This window comes from Delphinus delphis, chromosome 17 (assembly GCF_949987515.2).
Source record: "Delphinus delphis chromosome 17, mDelDel1.2, whole genome shotgun sequence".
In the NCBI taxonomy this organism is placed as follows: domain Eukaryota; kingdom Metazoa; phylum Chordata; class Mammalia; order Artiodactyla; family Delphinidae; genus Delphinus; species Delphinus delphis.
In genome coordinates, this window is record NC_082699.1 from 45,292,967 (window position 1) to 45,312,198 (window position 19,232).

The following is a 19,232-nucleotide window of genomic DNA, read 5'->3' on the forward strand; positions in this document are numbered from 1 at the left end:
AATATCCAATAAAAAAATATTTTGAAGCAGGCATTCCTGGTAGTAAGAACATCAGCAGTAAAACACAGAATTGGAAACTTGTAGTGGCATTAATGGAGAATAATTTGGGGAATAAAATATACAAAAAGAATAATAAAAATATGGAACATTAAATAAACGCTATGGTAGGCATTCTCTCAAATGGCCCCAATGATCCCCACCTCCTGACACTCACCTTCTATGTAATCCCTCTCCTGGAATGTGGGCTGGATTTGGCTCACTTCTTTTATTTTTTTTTAATTTATTTATTTCATTTATTTATTTTTGGCTGTGTTGGGTCTTCATTGCTGTGCGTGGGCTTTCTCTAGTGGCAGCGAGCAGGGCTACTCTTCTTGCGGTGCGCGGGCTTCTTATTACGGTGGCTTCTCTTGTTGTGGAGCACGGGCTCTAGGTGCGCGGGCTTCAGTAGTTGAGGCACGTGGGCTTCAGTAGTTGTGGCTCGTGGGCTCTAGAGCGCAGGCTCAGTAGCTGTGGCACACGGGCTTTGTTGCTCCGCGGCATGTGGGATCTTCCCGGACCAGAGCTCGAACCCGTGTTCCCTGCATTGGCAGGCGGATTCTTAACCACTGCGCCACCAGGGAAGTCCTACTGACTTCTAATGTCCTACACTTCTAATGCATAGAATATATCAGAAGTAATGGGGTATCCCTTCAGAGATTAGGTTATAAAGAGGCTGTGGCTTCCTTCTTGGGCTCTCTCTCTCTTGCTCTTATTCTCTCTCAGACTGTGTGCCCTGAAGAAAGCCAGCTGCCATGTCATGAGGCGTAGTGAGGGGCTGAGGCTGAAGTAGTGGGTTTACAGGTGCCCCTCCCCACCTCCAGCCAAGCTTTCAGGGACCTCCTGGCCAGCTGCTTGACTGCATCCCTTGAGAGACCTTGAGGTAGAAGCATCTAGCTAAACTGTGCCCAGATTCCTGACCCACAGAAGCTGAGATGATGTTTGTTGTTTTACGCCCCGAAGCCTGAAGGTAATTTGTTACACAGCAACAGGAGAATAGTAGAAGCACTTAGTCTAATGCGCCAGACACTAGAAGTGCCTCGTACATCTGATGTCGCTTAATCAGCAATATTAGGTGGGTATTATTATCCCAGCATTTTTCAGTTGAGAAAACTAAGGTTTAGACACCTGCCTGTCATATATCTAGTAAGTGGAGGAGCTGGGATTCAAACCCAGGCTGTCTTACTCCTGGGCTGGTGCTCTTAACTCGGACACTGTATATTCTACGAGGAGTCCCTGTGGGTTACAGTTTGGTCCACTACTCCTACCCCTCTGCCCTGCCCCATGTCCTCCGTGGGTTACCCAGTCTTCATGTCTCAGCAGATCCTGGAAGGAGACTTGGAATTCTTCTGAAGTTTTTTTTTTTCTTTTTGCGGTACGCGGGCCTCTTACCGCCGTGGCCTCTCCCATTGCGGAGCACAGGCTCCGGACGCGCAGGCTCAGCGGCCATGGCTCACGGGCCCAGCCGCTCCGCGGCATGTGGGATCTTCCCGGACCGGGGCACGAACCCACGTCCCCCGCATCGGCGGGTGGACTCTCAACCACTGCGCCACCAGGGAAGCCCTCTTCTGAAGTTTTTAAACAGAATCTCACTGTCTACACTCAGTTACCTCTGCTGGACTGTGCCATCTGCTTGAAGCTCCACCCACCCCCAGGAACCTCAGCCTCCTGACCTTCATCTCCTTGCCGCTGCTCGTCCTGGGCAACACCTGTGGTCTTGGAAGTCAAGGCTAGTGGTGCTACGCTCAGGTGGGGGTAATGGCAGCATTTCTCTTGCCCTGGGCTAGAGGTTGTTTCCTTGGAGACCACATCCTATTCTTCAGGACGCAACAAATGCAATGTTTACACTTACTTATATCATGGAGCTGGGAGACCGCAGATGGTCCTGCCCCCACTACAGGGGATGGAGAACTCTAACCCTGCCCGTCCTTCCTTCGTCTCTGAGAAGAAAATAGAACACTGCCCAGCCTTACTCTGCTTCCCCCCCAGTTTAACTGGGCAGTGGTTTGTTGCGGGGCATTCCCGGGAGATTGACACTTGCCTCTGCTAGTGTGTCACAGAGACAGTCCCTCTCTGGGCCTTTGCAGAGATGCAGGGGTGCAGATGTGTGGGTCGCCACATGCTCCTGAGTGACCACGGTATTCCTTCTGATCACAGCATCTACGGGCGACTCAATGAGACCTTTGACACATTGGCGGAGTCTCATGAGGTCTATGGAAGAATGGTTATCTTTGGCTAATATTAAAGACAAACAAGTAGGGCTTCCCTGGTGGCTCAGTGGTTGAGAGTCTGCCTGCCGATGCAGGGGATGTGGGTTCATGATCCGGTCTGGGAGGATCCCACGTGCCGCGGAGCGGCTGGGCCCATGGGCCGTGGCCGCGCTGCACATCCGGAGCCTGTGCTCCGCAACGGGAGAGGCCACAGCAATGAGAGGCCCGCGTACCGCAAACAAACAAACAAACAAGTAAAGTAATCAAACCTTATGAGTTAGAAACAGCCTTTCATGATTGAGAAGACATTCTTCACTGTTGACTAGATATTACATTTTGCTGTAGTGTGTGTGTGTGTGTGTGTGTGTGTGTGTGTGTGTGTGTGTGTGTGTGAGCCCATAAGCTCAAATGAAACGACTGCTCACAAAGTTAGCTCCAACCGACTGGACTTTATACCTCGGTTCCCTGTTAACCCTTGGTGGGAATGAGCAGTGTCCTAAGATTCAGAAAGAATTCACAATGGATGAACTGGGGTCTAAAGGCAACCTCTTGGAACTTCCCTGGATGTCCAGTGGTTAAGACTGCATGCTTCCATTGCAGGGGCGAAGGTTCGATCCCTGGTCAGGGAACTAAGATCCCGCATGCCACGCAACGTGGCCATAAATAAATAAATAAATAAATAAAGGCAACCTCTCCCTGGGGGCAGAAGAACTGGGTTCTTGTCCCAGCTTCGGCTGCTCTCTGGAGGATCCGGGGCGGTTCACCTCGCCTCTGAATACATTTCCTCGTATATTAAAGCAGGAGGCTGGAGCAGGTCACTCCTAGGAACCTTTTTAGTCTTGACTGTGGTTTTATGGGACTTTGTGATTGTCACTAGGGCTGGCCTGTGAGCAGGGCACCACCACCTCCCTTTTCCTCCTCTCACACCGGTTCCCTAGTCCCACTGCCTCTCCTTGAAGCAGTACTGGTTTATCTGAAACAGGGTTTCACCTGGAAGCACTCTCTGGCTCAGAGGCTGAACACTCCTGGCCCAGCACCTGCAAGGGTAAAGGAGCGAAGTCTTTGGCCTCCCAGATCATTCCTAACAAGCCCAGAGCTTCCTTTCAGAAGGGTAATGTACTGGTCTCTAAATACCCACGACAGCCATCCCACACTCGTTGGGAGATGAGGGACAGGGTGGGCAGTGACGGACATCCAGCCAGCTTCCTCCTTCCGGGAACGGGGCACCAGGCTGGAGGCCCACACAACGACCTTTTGAATAGGTTTCGTTTTACAGAGGCGGAAAATCAGCAAATGCTAGAATCAAAACTCAAACTCAAGTTCATGACAGGGGAGACATTAATGACTTCCATAAATATTTATTAGAGTGAAAGGGACCTCAACTCAATAAATCATCTGAGCCAGCTTCAAGGCAGTTTCTCAAGCAGAGAAGTAAAATGACTTGCTCAACGTCACACAACCAGAGAACGCCTTTGATTTGCACTGTGCGTCAAGGTTTTTCTCTAGGGGGACGGTCTCAGGGCCCTTTAAAAATAAGCTCAAGAAAATGGAAGTCGGAGGCAGTCTGTTAGTCTGCCTTCCCTCTGGTTCCAACACGACTTCCTTTACTTTTCCAGAGGATGTTCTTTGGCCTCGACACCAGCGGACCCGCCCGGAATTGAAGGGCCCTGGGTAAACACCCGTCCTTCTATCTTATCAAAATCCCTCCTGCCTGGGTTTATCAGAGGTGACTCACTCCCCAGAGCCCTTTGCGAGCACCCGGCTGGAATTGCAGGGCTGAGCAGGAAACAGCTTCTCCACCCTCTTCAGGGAAGGACATCTTAAACTTCCCCTCTTCTCCATCTCCCCCACTGCTGGGAGCTCAGCCACCCGCATTTAGGGGAGCTGGACTCTAGAATTTGGTCCCTGCTCTTCCCACAAGCCTCTCCCCTGTCGCTGGCCTTTAGGGGCACATGATCCCCAGACAGCTGGGGGGACATGGGAAGTGGGGCTGGTGAGTGTAAGAAAGAGAGCAAATGCTCTGAAATGTAAGCCAGATGGTGGGTACCCCATCCCCATTCTTGCCGGATGCAGGGTATTCAAGGAACACTTCCTTTCGAACTAGAAGTATCAGATGCTCCCACCTTCAAGAAATATTCTTGAGAGTAAGACAAATGATGGTTTGGTTAAAGAGCCCAAAGCCCTTAATACTCATATTTTCATCATCATCAAGGTCGGATGTGGAACAGCAGCTCAGGAGAAATGTCACGTTGGCTTCTGCGTCCCAGCTGGGGCAGGCTCAGGGCAGCGAGCTGCGTCACCCACCTACATCCCCAGTCAGAACTAAAGGATGGGTTTCTCCCTCCCTCCCTCCCTCTGTTCCTTCCTTACTGTTGAGTGGGGACCATCTGCCAAGCACTGTACAAGGTACAGGGCATCCAGTGGGAGCAGGGGTCCTCTGGGCCTCCCAGTCCCACTGGGGGAGAGAGACGGACACCCAGACATGGCAGCTGTGAGGAACGTTGCAAAGAAGAGGTTTGGGAGGCCTCAGGGTGAAATGACTGGTCTGAGAGGCCAAGACAGGCGTTCTGGAGGAAGTGATGTTTGAGTTGATATCTGCAGGGGCAAAAGGTGAGAGGGAGTGGGGGCATCCCAGGAGGAGGGAAGGGCTTATGCAAGGGCCCGATGGGAAAACGGCAGAGAATGGAAAGGTGGCCAGTGTGGCCCAGGGCAGAGCGGGAGGGGACCCAGGAAGGAGGTGGGCCTGGAGGGGAAGACCAGTGTAGAGCATGAGACACTTTCAGAGTCTTTATGCCTGGAGCCTAGGGAAGCCTTCAAAGAGATGGGAGCAGGCAGTGACATTCAGGGAACACTGGCTGTATAAGCGGGTGCCCAGTTCAGTGAGAGCCACGGGCCCAAAGGCTCTCCGCCCTCCCTGTCAAGCAGTGCCAACGGGTAGGGACATTCCCGGGAGCAGCGGCTAAGCAGCAAAGTGAACCAGGAAGTGGTGGAGGCAGGGCAGGGACAGATGGTCGGAGAGTGAGCCCTCAGCATCACCTTCTCAGTCCTGTCCTCGCGGAGCTCAGGCCCCCAGGTCTGCCTTCCCCAGATCCTGCACACACACACCCTCCTGGAGCGGCTGAGCATACCAGCAGAGGCTTCCACATGCCACCTCCGCCCTGGTTACACCACAGGTGCCGTGAGTCAGCCACCTGCCTCGTGAGTCAGGCGAAGACGTGAGAACGCGGGTGCCGAGGAAGCTGGAAAGGCAGGTGGGTGCTTGGCAGGTGGCCAGCTTGCGAGGCTGCTGGGGGCAGGGAGCAGCCCCTTCCCCCAGGAGCCTCCTCAGAGAAATCCTCTGGTCCCATCCCCTGCAGTTCACCCCTCCCTCTCCCCTCCCTCTCCGCCCCGCCCCGCCCCGCCCCAGCTGGCCGCCTGCCACCATCACCATGGCTACGCTTGCTCCAGCTTGCAGCCCCACAACCAGCAGGAGTCAGAGCAGGGGGAGGGCGCCGGGCTCATTAGTCTTCCTATTGAGCTGGGTTCTTTTAAAACTGGCTCGTGGTTGCACACTGGAGATGCGAGGCCTAGCCGCTCACCTGGAGGGCTCACCTCAAACAAACACAAGATGAGGACGGCTGAATAGAACATATATACCAAGGACATATATACCAAGAACATATATACCAAGGAGGCTTATTTCCACCATGCACGGACGCACCATAGCTTCCCTTTTTTTTTTTTTTTTTTTAAATTACCCTAGTGAAATTCTCTGGGGTATTTTATTTTTTTATTTTATTTTATTTTATTATTTTTGCAGCACGCGGGCCTCTCACTGCTGTGGCCCCTCCCGCCGCGGAGCACAGGCTCCGGACGCACAGGCCCAGCGGCCACGGCTCATTGGGCCCAGCCGCTCCGCGGCATGCGGGATCTTCCCAGACCGGGGCACGAACCTGTGTCCCCCGCATCGGCAGGCAGACCCTCAACCACTGCACCACCAGGGAAGCCCCATAGTTTCCCTTTTAAGCACTGATGCATAAGAGATTGTTGGACATGACTGATTACCGGAGCTTTAAGGCCCACCCACTGTGTGACTTGAGGTAGATTTATAAGGCGTTGGTGGTTAGAGGCTATTTGAAGCCAGACAGATCTGAATTCAAATCCTGACCCTGCCACTTATCAAATGGTTGAACTGGCACAAGTTATTGAAACTTGCTGGGTCTCAGTTTCCTCATCTGTAAAATGGGGGTAATACCTACCTTGTAGGTTGTGGTGAGGATTAAAGATAATTTATGCAAAATGTTTGGCACATAGTAGGTGCTAAAAATGGTTATTGTTGTTGTTGCTGTTATCATGACAGTGTTCTGAGCCATCTGAGATGGTCCACTTGTATTGGTTGATTTGAAGCTAACACAAAAGGCCAACGTTAGCTTAAAGGCTGCCAGGACCGTGAGTTTTAAGATGGTGGGTAGAGCATTTTCCACCCCCTCCTCAGAAGTCTCTTAGACGTTGGAGACATATGTAACCCTGAACCACAGTACATGAAGACAGTGGAAAGGTGAAGAAATCAGCAGGGAGAAGGAAAGTCCACACTGAGTGCCTGGGGACAGGGGTGGCATATACCAGAGAGGAGGCTGTGGCCCGTAGAACCTTGGCGAGCCTCAAGAATTGGGGCATCAGGTGCTGTGGAAGGGAATGATGTAGGGCCTGAAGACAGAGGGATTCTTTAGAAGTATTTGTAAGAGGCACATAGACTTCTGCAGGTCCCAGCTCCAACTTTACCTTTTGCAGGAGAGAGGAGGTTTATTTTTCTTTATTATTATTATTAGATTTTGGGCCACGCTGTGCGACCTGTGGGATCTTGGTTCCCCGACCAGGGATCGAACCCATGCCCTCTGCAGTGGAAGCGCAGAGTCCTCACCACTGGACAGCCAGGGAATTCCCAGGAGGTTTATTTTCTAGAAAAACTGAACCAGAGAGACTTTGTGGCATCAGATACCGAGGGAGGCTGAGGTGTACTCTAAGTAACCCCCCTCCCCTCCCCTCCCCTACCTGGCCTCAGAACACCAGGGCAGGAGATTGAAAGATGCTTTTCTGCAGAAACGGACCCACTCCAGGAAAAAGACCTACACATATTGACATGTGGAAGCTTCTGGTGAAAAATCCCATTGTCTACCTGATCTTCCTAGAATAAATCCCGTCCATGTCCACAGAACTTCCAGTCAGCTCTTCAGGGCTTCATCCTTGAGCGGCAGTCAAGGATCACAGGTGAGGAAAGCATCCAACACGACAGAGAATAAAATAATCAAGCATGAAAACAACAGGATCTCTGAAGGAAGCAGAAACAAAGAGTGAGCAGCAGAAACTGCATGCATTTGATATCGTTAGAGGCATAAGGGAAGACACTGTGTCCATAGGATGTGATGAAAAAGGAACGAGTAGAGCAAAAAAAGAGCTCCTGGAAATATGAACAAAAAATTTCAAAAATTCTGTAAGTGTTGGAAGATATAGTTAAGGAGATTTCCCTGAAAGCAGAAACAGACAGAAAGACAATAGGAGAAAAAAGGATAAGAAAATTAGAGGAGTGATTCAGGAGGTTCAATATCCGATAAGTAGTTTCAGAAATAACAGAGGAAAATTACGGTAAGGAAATTATCAAAGAAATAATATGAAGATGCCCTAGAGCCAAAGGACACAATTCTTGATGAAAATGCCCAGCACAATAGTTGAAAATGGACCCAGACCAAGATACATCATTGTGACACTATAGAACTCCACGGGGAAAAAGGAGATCTTTAGAGTTTTTAAAGAGAAAACTAAAAAGTTTATATATAAAGCATCGAGAATCAGAATGGCATTGGACTTCTCAATAGCAACATTGGAAGTTAGAAGACGTTGGAAAAATGCTTTCACCATCCCCAAAGAAAATTATTTTTAGCCTAAATTTCTATTCCTAGCCACACTATCAAATAAGTATGAGGGTAAAATAAAGATATTTTCAAACATGCAAAATACAAAAAATATTGACATCAATTGTATTCATTCTTGGGAAACCACTGGAAGATGCTCCACCACGGTGAGGGAGTGACTAAGAAAGAGGAAGCCTTGTGATCCTATGATGGACAGGGGAAAAGGGAATTTCCAAGATACTGGTGAAGGGCAGTCCCGGGAGGACAGCTATGAGGTAGGCCTAGGAACCAACTGGTCGAGGTTAGAGCAGAGCATTGAGGACTCCAGGAAGAATTTCCCCAGGAAGTTCTGATTATCAACAGGTTTGAGATGTTAAAAAACAAAACAAAACACTGAATAAATTGGTTTGCAGAGTTGTTGGAAATATGGAAAGACTTAGATGTTTACAGAAAACAAAGCAAATGCAAAATTGGAAGGAACAATCAACCCCAGGAAGAAGAAAATGTTGAGAAAAAGAAATGTAATCTCGATTCACTGCTTGGCTCAGAAATGAACAATGTTTATTGTGTATAATCATAATAATGAAAACACTCTGTGTGGATCTGACCCAAAATTGATAAACGGTTGTATTGGAAGGATACAAAGCACAGGAAGAGGGAGAGGAGTGATCTAAAATATTCACTTACTGTATAGTGGAAAATATTTAAAGCAAGTGACTCAAGAGAGAACTGTGTATGCCTATTATCTAAAAATATGAATATAAATATGAAAAAAGAAGGAGGGGAAGAAGAAGGAGAAGCAGCAGCAGCTATGAATGTTGCAGGTGGTTGCCTCTGGGGAACAGAAGGAAGATAAGGGAGGAAAGAGGTCAAGGGACTCTTACAGATGTTATATTTTGATTAAATACAAACAAAAATTAAACCCAATAAGGGACATAAGACTGGACCTGCATTGGTCAGATGCTGACCTTACCTCCTCCAACATAAACCGAGGGTGCTTTTCAAATCCTTCAGCCACAAAGCCAGCAGTCAAAGTGGCGGACACATGCACAGCATTAGGAGAATTCTGGAATTGGGACTGCCATTCCCGCTAATAGGAAAACACCGACAGTAACGACTAGCAATGGTCGCCATAGGTTTTCAAGGCACCCTAGCAAGGTAGGCAGCATGTTACTCCCTGTTTTAAAGCAAAACACCAAAACTCAGAGAGAGTCAGGATTTAATGGGAGTCTTTGAAATGCGAGTGGTAGAGGCAGGACCTAAAGCCAAGTCCTCCGTGGTAGATTTTATTTTCTATGATGGATTAATCCCTCATGCTCCTTCTTCCACGCCTCCATCAAAAGGTGGAGTCTGGGCTTCCCTGGTGGCGCAGTGGTTGAGAGTCCACCTGCCGATGCAGGGGACGCAGGTTCGTGCCCCGGTCCGGGAGGATCCCACGTGCCGCGGAGCGGCTGCGCCCGTGAGCCATGGCCGCTGAGCCTGCGCGTCTGGAGCCTGTGCTCCGCAACGGGAGAGGCCACAGCAGTGAGAGGCCCGCGTACCGCAAAAGATAAAAAAAAAAAAAAAAAAAAAAAGATGGAGACTGTTCCTCCACTTTGTTGAATCTGGGAAGGACTTATGACAGCTCTGACCAACAAAAAACAGTGTGAGCGATGCTGGGTGACTTCTCAGGTCATAAGAAGACTTGCAGCCTTTGCTCTGGTCTTGTGAAATGTTCCTTCTGGAACACTCCCTCTGAAAAGCAGCTTCCATCCTGGGAGAAGCCTAAACCACATGTAGAAGTCACATAGGCACTTTTGTCAACATCTCAGCCTAACGGGCATCGCGTGCTGCCCATGTGAGTGAGCTGCCATGCTGGACATCCACCTCAGGTAAACCTTCAGCTGACTCCAGCTCCGGTCACTACCTGACCGCAAGCACACGAGAAGCCCCAGGTGGACCTATCCGCCTAAGATGTCAGCCCACAGAACGGTGAGAGAGAAGAATGAGAGTAGAGTCTGAAATGATTAAATTTGGGGAGTGATTTTGTTACGTGGCAATCGGTAACTGGAACATCATCTGGACACCAAGGTCTACATTGTTTCCTCCACACCACCTATAAGTGCTTCCCAGCAGAGACATTATTAGAATTTGGATGGGAGAAATTTTTATTTTTCAGAACTTCCCTACACACTGTAGGACCTTTAGCACCCATAGCCCTTGCCCACAAATCTGATACCCCTCCCTGCATACCATAGTGATACTAAAAACCCCGCATACCATAATGATACTAAAAATGCCTTCACATTTCCCCAAATGACTCTTAAGAATAACGTCCCCAGGTGAGATCTCCAGGGAGACAAAGGCACCTTGACATTATTTAAAACGGAATCGCACACATCCAAATGGAAAAGCCGGGGCAGCTCTGTCAGTGGGAAAGGACAGAAAGGGAAAGCACACAGGGTATAGTTAGCAGGTCCAACCGCAACGTCTCTGCTGCCCTAGGTCTGCCATCTGGGTTGCTGGTCGAGACCTTTCTGACCCCAGCCTCCCTAAGTCTTGCAGAGACCGTTTGGTAGTAACCATGCCTGTAGGGGGAAACAGTGTGGAGGAATGACAGACCCATAGAACATTGATCTGGGAGGGAACCGACAGATCTTCCAGGCCCACCCTCTCACCTGACCGCCTACCGGAGCCAAAGAGGGGTGTGTGTGCCGGGACGACACCCCAGGCCCTCCTGCCCCAAGCCTCGTGTTCTTTCTAGTCCTCAAACAAGGAAGGAGCTGTGGCTGGGGTTATTAAGAAGGTGAAATGCGCGCATTCAAGTTGGCATGTAGAATCCAGCCATTCAGGTCAGCGTAACAGGAGTGCTGGTGGTAGCAGTTTGCCAGGGCTGCCGTAACAAAGGATCACACACTAAGTGACTTAACAGAATTGATGGTCTCACTGTTCTGGAGGCTAGAGGTTCATGATCAAGGTGTCGGCAGGGTTGGTTCCTTCCGAGGGCCATGTTCTCCTCCAGCTTCTGGTGGCTTGCTGGCCATCTTCTGCATTCCTCTCACTTCATCGTCACATGGCATTCTCCCTATGTATGTCTGTGTCCAAATTCCCTCTTTTTATGAAGACCCCAGTCATATTGGATTGGGGCCCACCCTATGTCAGTATAACTTCATTTTAACTTAACTTCTGCGAGGACTGTTTCCAAATACAGTCACGTTCTGAGGTACAGGGGGTTCAACATATGAATTTCTGGTGGTGGGAGGGACAAAACCTAACCCATAAAAAAAGCGTTCCGTGAACTCACATGCTTTCCGTTTCCCATGTGAGTGTCACCTTAGATTTCCTAAGTTTGCATCTTGTTTTGTCTCTTGGTTTAAGACCATACACTGCAGTGAATTCATTTGAAAAAATCTCATTAGTCCAGACAAACCTGGGGATCTGTCTCTTTTACTGAGATAGCAATCTGCAGCCCGAGATCTGCTTTGGCAACTCCTAGAAGTCTTTGGTGGGGCTTCTAATCTGCTTCTGTGGACACACCTGTGACAGCTGTGCTGGAGGTATGAGTCACATTCTGCCTTCAGAAGGATCCCAAAGAAAGATATTAGCTGGCTGAAAACACCTGGGAAACGCAGCCACCTGGGGGATGAGGAGCCTTCCAGCTTTGGAAGCACAAAATATTTATGCCAGACAATGGGATGTGAAAGAATATGGGGAAAGCCTGATGTCATTGGAGTCCAGGGAGAGGTGTTTAGTTAATTATTTATTCATACATTCTTTCAGCATGTTCTTAGTAAGCACCCAACGTGAGCCAGGCACTGAGACACTTAAAATCTAGTGGGGAAGGGCTTCCCTAGTGGCACAGTTGTTAAGAATCCACCTGCTAATGCAGGGGACGTGGGTTCGAGCCCTGGTCTGGGAAGATCCCACATGCCGCAGAGCAATTAAGCCTGTGCGCCGCAACTACTGAGCCTGCGCTCTAGAGCCCACGAGCCACAACTACTGAAGCCCAAATGCCTAGAGCCTGTGCTCTGCAACAGGAGAAGCCACCGCAATGAGAAGCCCGCGCACCACAACAAAGAGCAGCCCCCGCTCGCTGCAACTAGAGAAAGCCCGTGGGCAGCAACAAGGATCCAATGCAGCCCAAAATAATAAATAAAATTTTAAAATAAAATATAGTGGGGAAGAACAGTAAACACACAAATAATTTCTGGTTGTGATAAATGGTATGAAGGAAAGCGTGTGTAATAATAAGGATATCAACTTTTAAAGGTGGTCAAGGCGCCCTCTCTGATGAGGTAACAATTAAACTGAGACCTGAAGGATTCAGGCCAGGGTGCTCTAGGTGGCAGGAACAGCTTGTGCAAAGGCCCTGAGCTGGTGATGAACTCGGTGTGTTTAAGGAACCCAGAAGAAGCAGATGTGCAGTGGTGGAGGCGAGAGGTGAGGCTGGAGAGCAGGATGTGGGTCAGATCACACAGGACTCTGTGGGCCGGGATGGGGAGGCCAGATTTCACACAGATACTATGCAAAGCCACTGAGGAGTTCTAAGCAAGAGAGTGACCCGATTTGATTGTTTGTTTAAAAAAAAAAAATCATTCTCTTTGCCCATCAGATTGGCAAAGAATAAAGTTTGAAAACATGGTGTTGGCAAAGGTGTGGGAAACAGACAGACTCTCACAGGGCTGGAGGAGTTATAAATTGGTATAAACCCTAAGAGGAGTGATTTGGCAATATTTATCAGAATCAAAAACGCACAATTTTTACCCAGGGGCTTTATTTCCATGAATTTATTCTACACATGTATATTTCAAAATCGATGTATGCTAGGTTATTCATTGCAGCATTGTGTATGATTGTAAAAGACTGGAAGAGTCTGCATATCAGTAAGTGACTACATCCAATGATCTCGACAGATAAGGGCTTGGATGAGTAAACGTTGGTCATCCACACACTACACTGTTGGGCAGCGGCGGGCGTGTCCTGACACGGCTCAGCCCCTGAGGTGTATATATAGCCAATGATTAAAAGCAAGTTTCAGGGCCGTGTGTATAGTGTACACACATGTTATCTGTGCAAGAGAAGGATGTGTGTCTGTGAGTTTGGGTCCTCCAGGAAGCAGACACCAGAATGGAATTAGAAGCGCAGAAGATTTGTTGGGGGAAACAATGTTTAGAGGATAAAGGGGAAACAGAGCAAGAGTGAGGTGGGAAGAGCTTTCAGATCCCAGTGTCGGTCTGACGCAAGTGAAAAAATAAGGGGAAGGAAGGAGATGTAGCTCTGAGGAGTCACAGCCACAGAGCAAAGACCAAGTTACAGGAGGCTTGTGTCAGGCGGGAGCGCTGCCGGCTCCATCACTGACTGGGCCTGAGCACTGTGGGGCACCCCCAGGGGCAGCATCCCGAGGCTGTGGACTAACGACACCCTCACAGTCGTACTCCCTGGAAGATAGCTTTGAGCCGTACACCTCCATGGCTGCCACGGATGTTTATGCTTGGAATATTCAAGAAAGAGGGTAAGAAACCGTGCAACACAGGTTACCGCTGGGGAGAAGAAACTGAGGCCCAGGGCATAGGGGTCGGAGGCAGATTTTCCCTACACAGTCTTTCGCATCATTTGAATTTTCTCTCTTTTTTTTTTAACTTTTAATTCAGTGTCATGTAGTGTATTGACAATGTCATGCAACCACCGCCTCTATCTAGTTCCAGAATGTTTCATCACCCGGAAGGGAAACCCTTTACCTGTTCATCAGTTGCTCCCTCTTCCTCCTTCCCCCTCTATCCTCACTGCTCCCCCCCAGCCCCTGACAACCACCAGTCTGCTTCCCATCTCTGCAGATTTACCTATTCTGGATATCTCATGTAAATGGAATCACACAATACAGGACCCTTGATGTCTGGCTTCTTTCATTTAGTAAAATGTCTTTGAGGTCCGTTGTACCACGTGTCACTGCTTGACTCCTTTCTACAGCTGAATAATATTCCGTCATATGTATATGCCACAATTTTGTTTATCCAGCACCTGTTGATGGCCACGGGTTGTTTCCACCTTTTGGCTATTGTGATTAGTGCTGCTATAAACATGCATGTACATGTATTTGCTTGAGTTGAATTTTTAGTTCTTTTAGGTACATACCTAGGAGTAGAATTGCTGGGTCTTACGATAATTTCATGGTTCACTTTTTGAGGAAATGCTGAATCATTTTCACAGTGGCTGCACCATTTTACATCCCCATTAACAGCGCACAAGTGGTCCAATTTTTCTACGTCCTCGCCAACACTTGTTATTTTCCTTTTTTTTTTTTTATAGTACCCTCCTACCGGGTGGGAGGTGGTATCTCATTGTCATTTTGATTTGTATTTCCCTAATGTTTAGTGACAATGAGTATGTTTTCATGTGCTTATTGATCATTTGTTTATCCTCTTTGGAGAAATGTTGATTCAAGTTCTTTGCCCAGTTTTTAAAAAGGTTGTTTGTCTTTTTGTTGTTAGATGTCTTTATACAATTTGGATACTATATCCATATCACCATTTGAATTTTGATCTATATAAATACGGAGACCTCTCGAAAGAGACATAAAATTAAAACTGTAAAGAAAGAAAACGATCTTTGGTTGGTATATGGGTGACAGGTGAGCATGGGGGTGAGTGGAAGCAGCGGGAACAGTTCAGAAGCTGCCTTGGTGCTGGGCTAGAAATGCTGGTTCGGATGATGGCAGGGCGCAGAGATGGGGAGAGGTGGGCAAATGTGAGATAAGAGAGCTGGACCGGATATAGGGGTGTGAAGACAGAAACGAGGAATGAGGGACCCCTAACCAGGTTTCTTGCTCGAATTCCTGGACGGGAGTGCTATTTACCTGGAGGAGAGGCAGCCTTGGGATAGGGTGTAGGATCTAGCTTTGGACAACGTCAAGCCTGCAGTGCCCAAGAGTCATCTGAATTGAGATGTTGCACAGGAGACACGACTGTGAGTCTGGAGTTTAGACTTCCTGCTCCATCCTTTACCCCTGAAATACTGCCAGCATCTGTAAAGACGACTGGCCATTTTCAGATGACAAGAAGAGGCGAGAGCATTCCCAGGAGGGGAGGAGTGGGTGCCAAGGCGTGACAGATAGTACTGGATGGAGATGCCACAGAGGGTTTAAGCCTAAGAACGGCATGACGTGGTTTGCTTTGTAGAGAGTTCTCTCTGGTGGTAACAGTAAAGACGGATCAGAGAGAGCCAGCTAGGAAGTTCTTGCTGGAATGAAGGAGCCGAACGCACTTGGGGTCAATGGGGATGGAGAAGAGGGTACTGCTCGAATGTGGATGGGACATGGGGTGGGGAGGGGTGGACGGGCCTAGAATTGCTCTCCACTTTCTGGCTCGACGGATTGCATGGGGCGGTGGGGAGGCAAGGGGGGCCTTCCCTAAAAACAAGGAGGGCGGCAAATCCTTAATTGACTTCAGCTTGACTCTGTCCCCAGGCCCAGAGTGGTAAGAAAGCTTCCTCGCAGCCTGTCTCTCACCACGTCCCACAGCAGCCCTGAGCGAGGAAAGGTGGGGCTCTTATTCTATCACCACCAACTTGGACTCTTTCTCTTCTTGGCTCCCACATCAGCTCCGTCACCGATGCCTCAAAATCCTGCCTTCAAACTACCTTGCTTCTGTCCTCACCTTTCCATTCTTACCAGGGCCTAAAATGGTGGGAGATGGCCAGGGCCTCTCGGGGCTTCTGGGGGCCTGTCGCTGGCTTACAGGAGTCATCTTGCTGAAACAGAGGCTGCTGTGCCTGAGACGACCTCCTCCAAAATGCACGGCAAGTCGATAGCCACGGGGAGGAGTGTGATGACAGGCCCTCTGCTCCCGCTCACAGATAACGCTGGCTAAATCCGAGGGCAGAATCCAGTGGAGATTCTTGTGAAGTTCTGGAACTGGGGAAGTCCTCTGATGGGCGGCTGACCACTGTTCATGCAGCTGCCACCCCGAGAGCGCCTGGCGACGGCACACAGGCTGCCTCAGGCTGCAAGGCCTCGGCTCTGGAGGGCCCGCCTCGCCCCGCGGGTCACAGAGCCCAGCTGTGCCTCAGCGCCTCATTCTGCAGTTAGGGACGGAGGGGTGAACACCAAGCTGGCCAGGTGCCTCGTGTCAGGTGTCCAGCTAGGAGAAGGGACGCGCACGGAGTGTGTGTGTGTGCTGGGTGTGTGTGTGTGAGTGTGGTGTGCGTGTGTGTGTGGTGTGCGTGTGGGTGTGTGTGGTGGGTGTGTGTATGTTGTGTGTGTGTGGTGTGTGTGTGTATGGTGTGTGTGTGTGTGGTGTGTGTGGTGTGTGTGGGGGGGTGTGTGTGTGGTGTGTGAAGTGTGTGTGGTCTGTGTGGTGTGTGTGTGTGGTGTGTGCGGTGTGTGTGGTTGTGTGTGCGGTGTGTGTGGGGTGTGTGTCTGTGTGTTGTATGTGTGTATGTGAGTGTGTATGTGTGAGTGGATCAGAACAGGATGGCAGGAAGGCCCCTGCCAAGGTCTCTGGATGGTAGGAAAGGTGCCGAGCAGAGGACGTCAAGGGAAGGGGGAGGCGGTCTTGGGCTTTTCTGGCTCAGATGTACTGCTTCTCCTCTGAACTGGTCACGTTTGGAAGCTGGACCGGCGGCCTGAACTGTTTCTGAGAGCTTCCGAGAATCCCAGCATGGTGGTCCGGAAGGTGACGGGGAGAAGGGAGTAGGTTTGCCTTCTCACCTGCCTGACTCATGGTTGTAACTTGTCAGCACGCTGACAGGCTTTTTGTTTTTCAAATGAAGCTTTTGTTGGATGTTTGAGTGAAGAGCACGACACACTCACAGGATCAAAACCCTACCGTGGGGGAGAGAATCAGCCTTAATTGTATCTTCCTGAAAACCAGAGAGTATAATTTCAAGCACAACAGCTAAATAGACTTCTCTTTTTAGACTGATCGAATGCATTTTATGTGCGTGTGTGTGTCTGCGTGTGTGTCTGCGTGTGTGTGAGGTAGGGCAGGGATCTACTTCTGCTTTGCCCTCTGGGGCGGGGTGTGCTCCTGGGTAGGGAGGAGCTGAGCAGTGTGGTCTCAGGATCTTCCACCCTCCGCTGGTGCCAGTCTCCATCTTCACCTCTGACCCCCGCCCCCCGGAGTGTCCAGCACTGTGCAGGGCACATCCTGGGCCCTCAGGAGGTGCTGGTGAAGGGGTAGCTCAGAAAAGGGCTGGATGAGTGAGGAATGTGTCCATATCTGGGGCCACAGCAAGTTTTGGGGGCAGCTGTGTGACTCTGGCCTGTCACCACTGAGCTTTCTGACCACTGGGCTATATCCATCAGGGTCACCTACAAGACCTGTTGACCTTAGACTCCGCGGGCTTGAAGCTCACGTCCTTGGACCTCACTAAGTGCAGCCAGGGTCATTCCCCTCGCTTCTTTGAGATTGAGCCCCTGCCTCTCTGACACCCTCTCAACTTCCTCGACTACAATTCTTGGTGATTTCAGCATCCACAGAGTTGGGGGGTCTTTTTGGCTGCACTGCACCAGGGAAGTCCCCCCCTTGGCTCTTTTAATAGAGCTTCTGGAACTTTGATGAGAGTTCTTAAAGAGCTAAAAAATTGGATTTTTTCTTCGAAGCAAAATAAAAATTCAGCAAAGATCATATTTCTTCATTTGGTCCTAACAAACTCCTTTTTAGGGCCGCATCACATGGCTTGCGGGATCTTAGTTCACCAATCAGGGATCAAACCCATGCCCCCTGCAGTGGAAGCACGGAGTCTTAACCACCGGACCGCCAGGGAAGTAACAGTGTTGGTTCTGTTAACATCCTGTCCTTTTGTTCCTTCCTCGCTCTCCCGCACGAATGCTAGAACTTCCCATTATTAAGAACTGCCTGGAAAGCCTCTGTCGCCTCTTCTTCAACCATGTGCTACCTTCTCAGCCCTGCTCATTACTTCCAGAACCCCAATTCCCACCACGCCTCAACCGATCAGGACGTCAAATCACCGATCCTACCACTTTTGATGGGTCCCTCGCTGCCCTCATCTTCTCTATTTCCTCCTTATCCAGCTGAAATTCCACTGCCACTCATGATAAAAGCTCCCGTGTACACATAATAGCATCCACAATCCCTCACACACATCGACTCCCCTACCCTTCTCTTGCTTTGTGGTCCTCACAAAACTGCAGCCCTGGTGGAATTCAACCTTTCGTCAACTCCGCCCCTGTCCCACCTCCCACCTCAGCTGTCCATCCTCACAGTTGGACACGGACGAGGAGACAGATGATAAGCAGGCGGATCGGTGTTATTTTAAATCTAAGTGAGCCCTCAGTGCTTCCTGAACCCAACCGTGTTCCCTGGTCCCTCCATTCTCCCCCGCTCCTGGATGACGGCTTTTCACTTCTGTCCTCCAAGCTCCAACGTCTCCATCCTCACTCCCAGGAGGTGACACTGCTTCTGATTTCACTCAGGAAATAGTGAAATTGGAAGAGAATTTTAGGAGGCTCCTGTAATCATATCTTTATTCATTTACTAGAGCTGCCATAGCAAAATGTCACAGACTGGGTGGCTTAACAGACATGTATTTGCTCACACTTCTGGAGTCCAAGATCAGGGCGTCGGCGGGGTTGGTTTCTCCTGAGGCCTCCCTCCTTGTCTTGCAGGTGGCCGCCTTCTCCCTGCATCCTCACACGGCCTTTCCTCTGTGTGCGCCCATCCTGGGAGTCCCTTCCTCTTCTTAGAAGGACACCAGTCCTGTTGCGCTCGGGCCACTCATATGAGGCAGAGCCACGCCTCCGCAGCAGCTCCAGCTCCGCCCAGGAAGCCTGAGCCCCTCAGTGAAGGCTTCAGGGGCAGAGCAAACCCCCTCACCCCCTGCACTAGTGCTTTATTTTACTTTTAAACAGCTCTGATTTTTCAGTCACTTCCTAAATGCCAGCAAAACACAAAGAAACAATGAGATTCCAGGAAGGTCCAATTTTTTTGATCAAACGTTTCCTTCGTGTCTGGTGATGGAAGTCCTGTGGTTGCCCCTTCTACCCTCGGATGCCTCCGAGACAGGCCTGGGAGGTGGCCAGTGTGTTCTCCCCGTCTCTCCACTATGCTTCAGCCTTCCTGCCTGTCAGATGCCCATGGCTTCCGTTCCGCGGTCCTGTCCA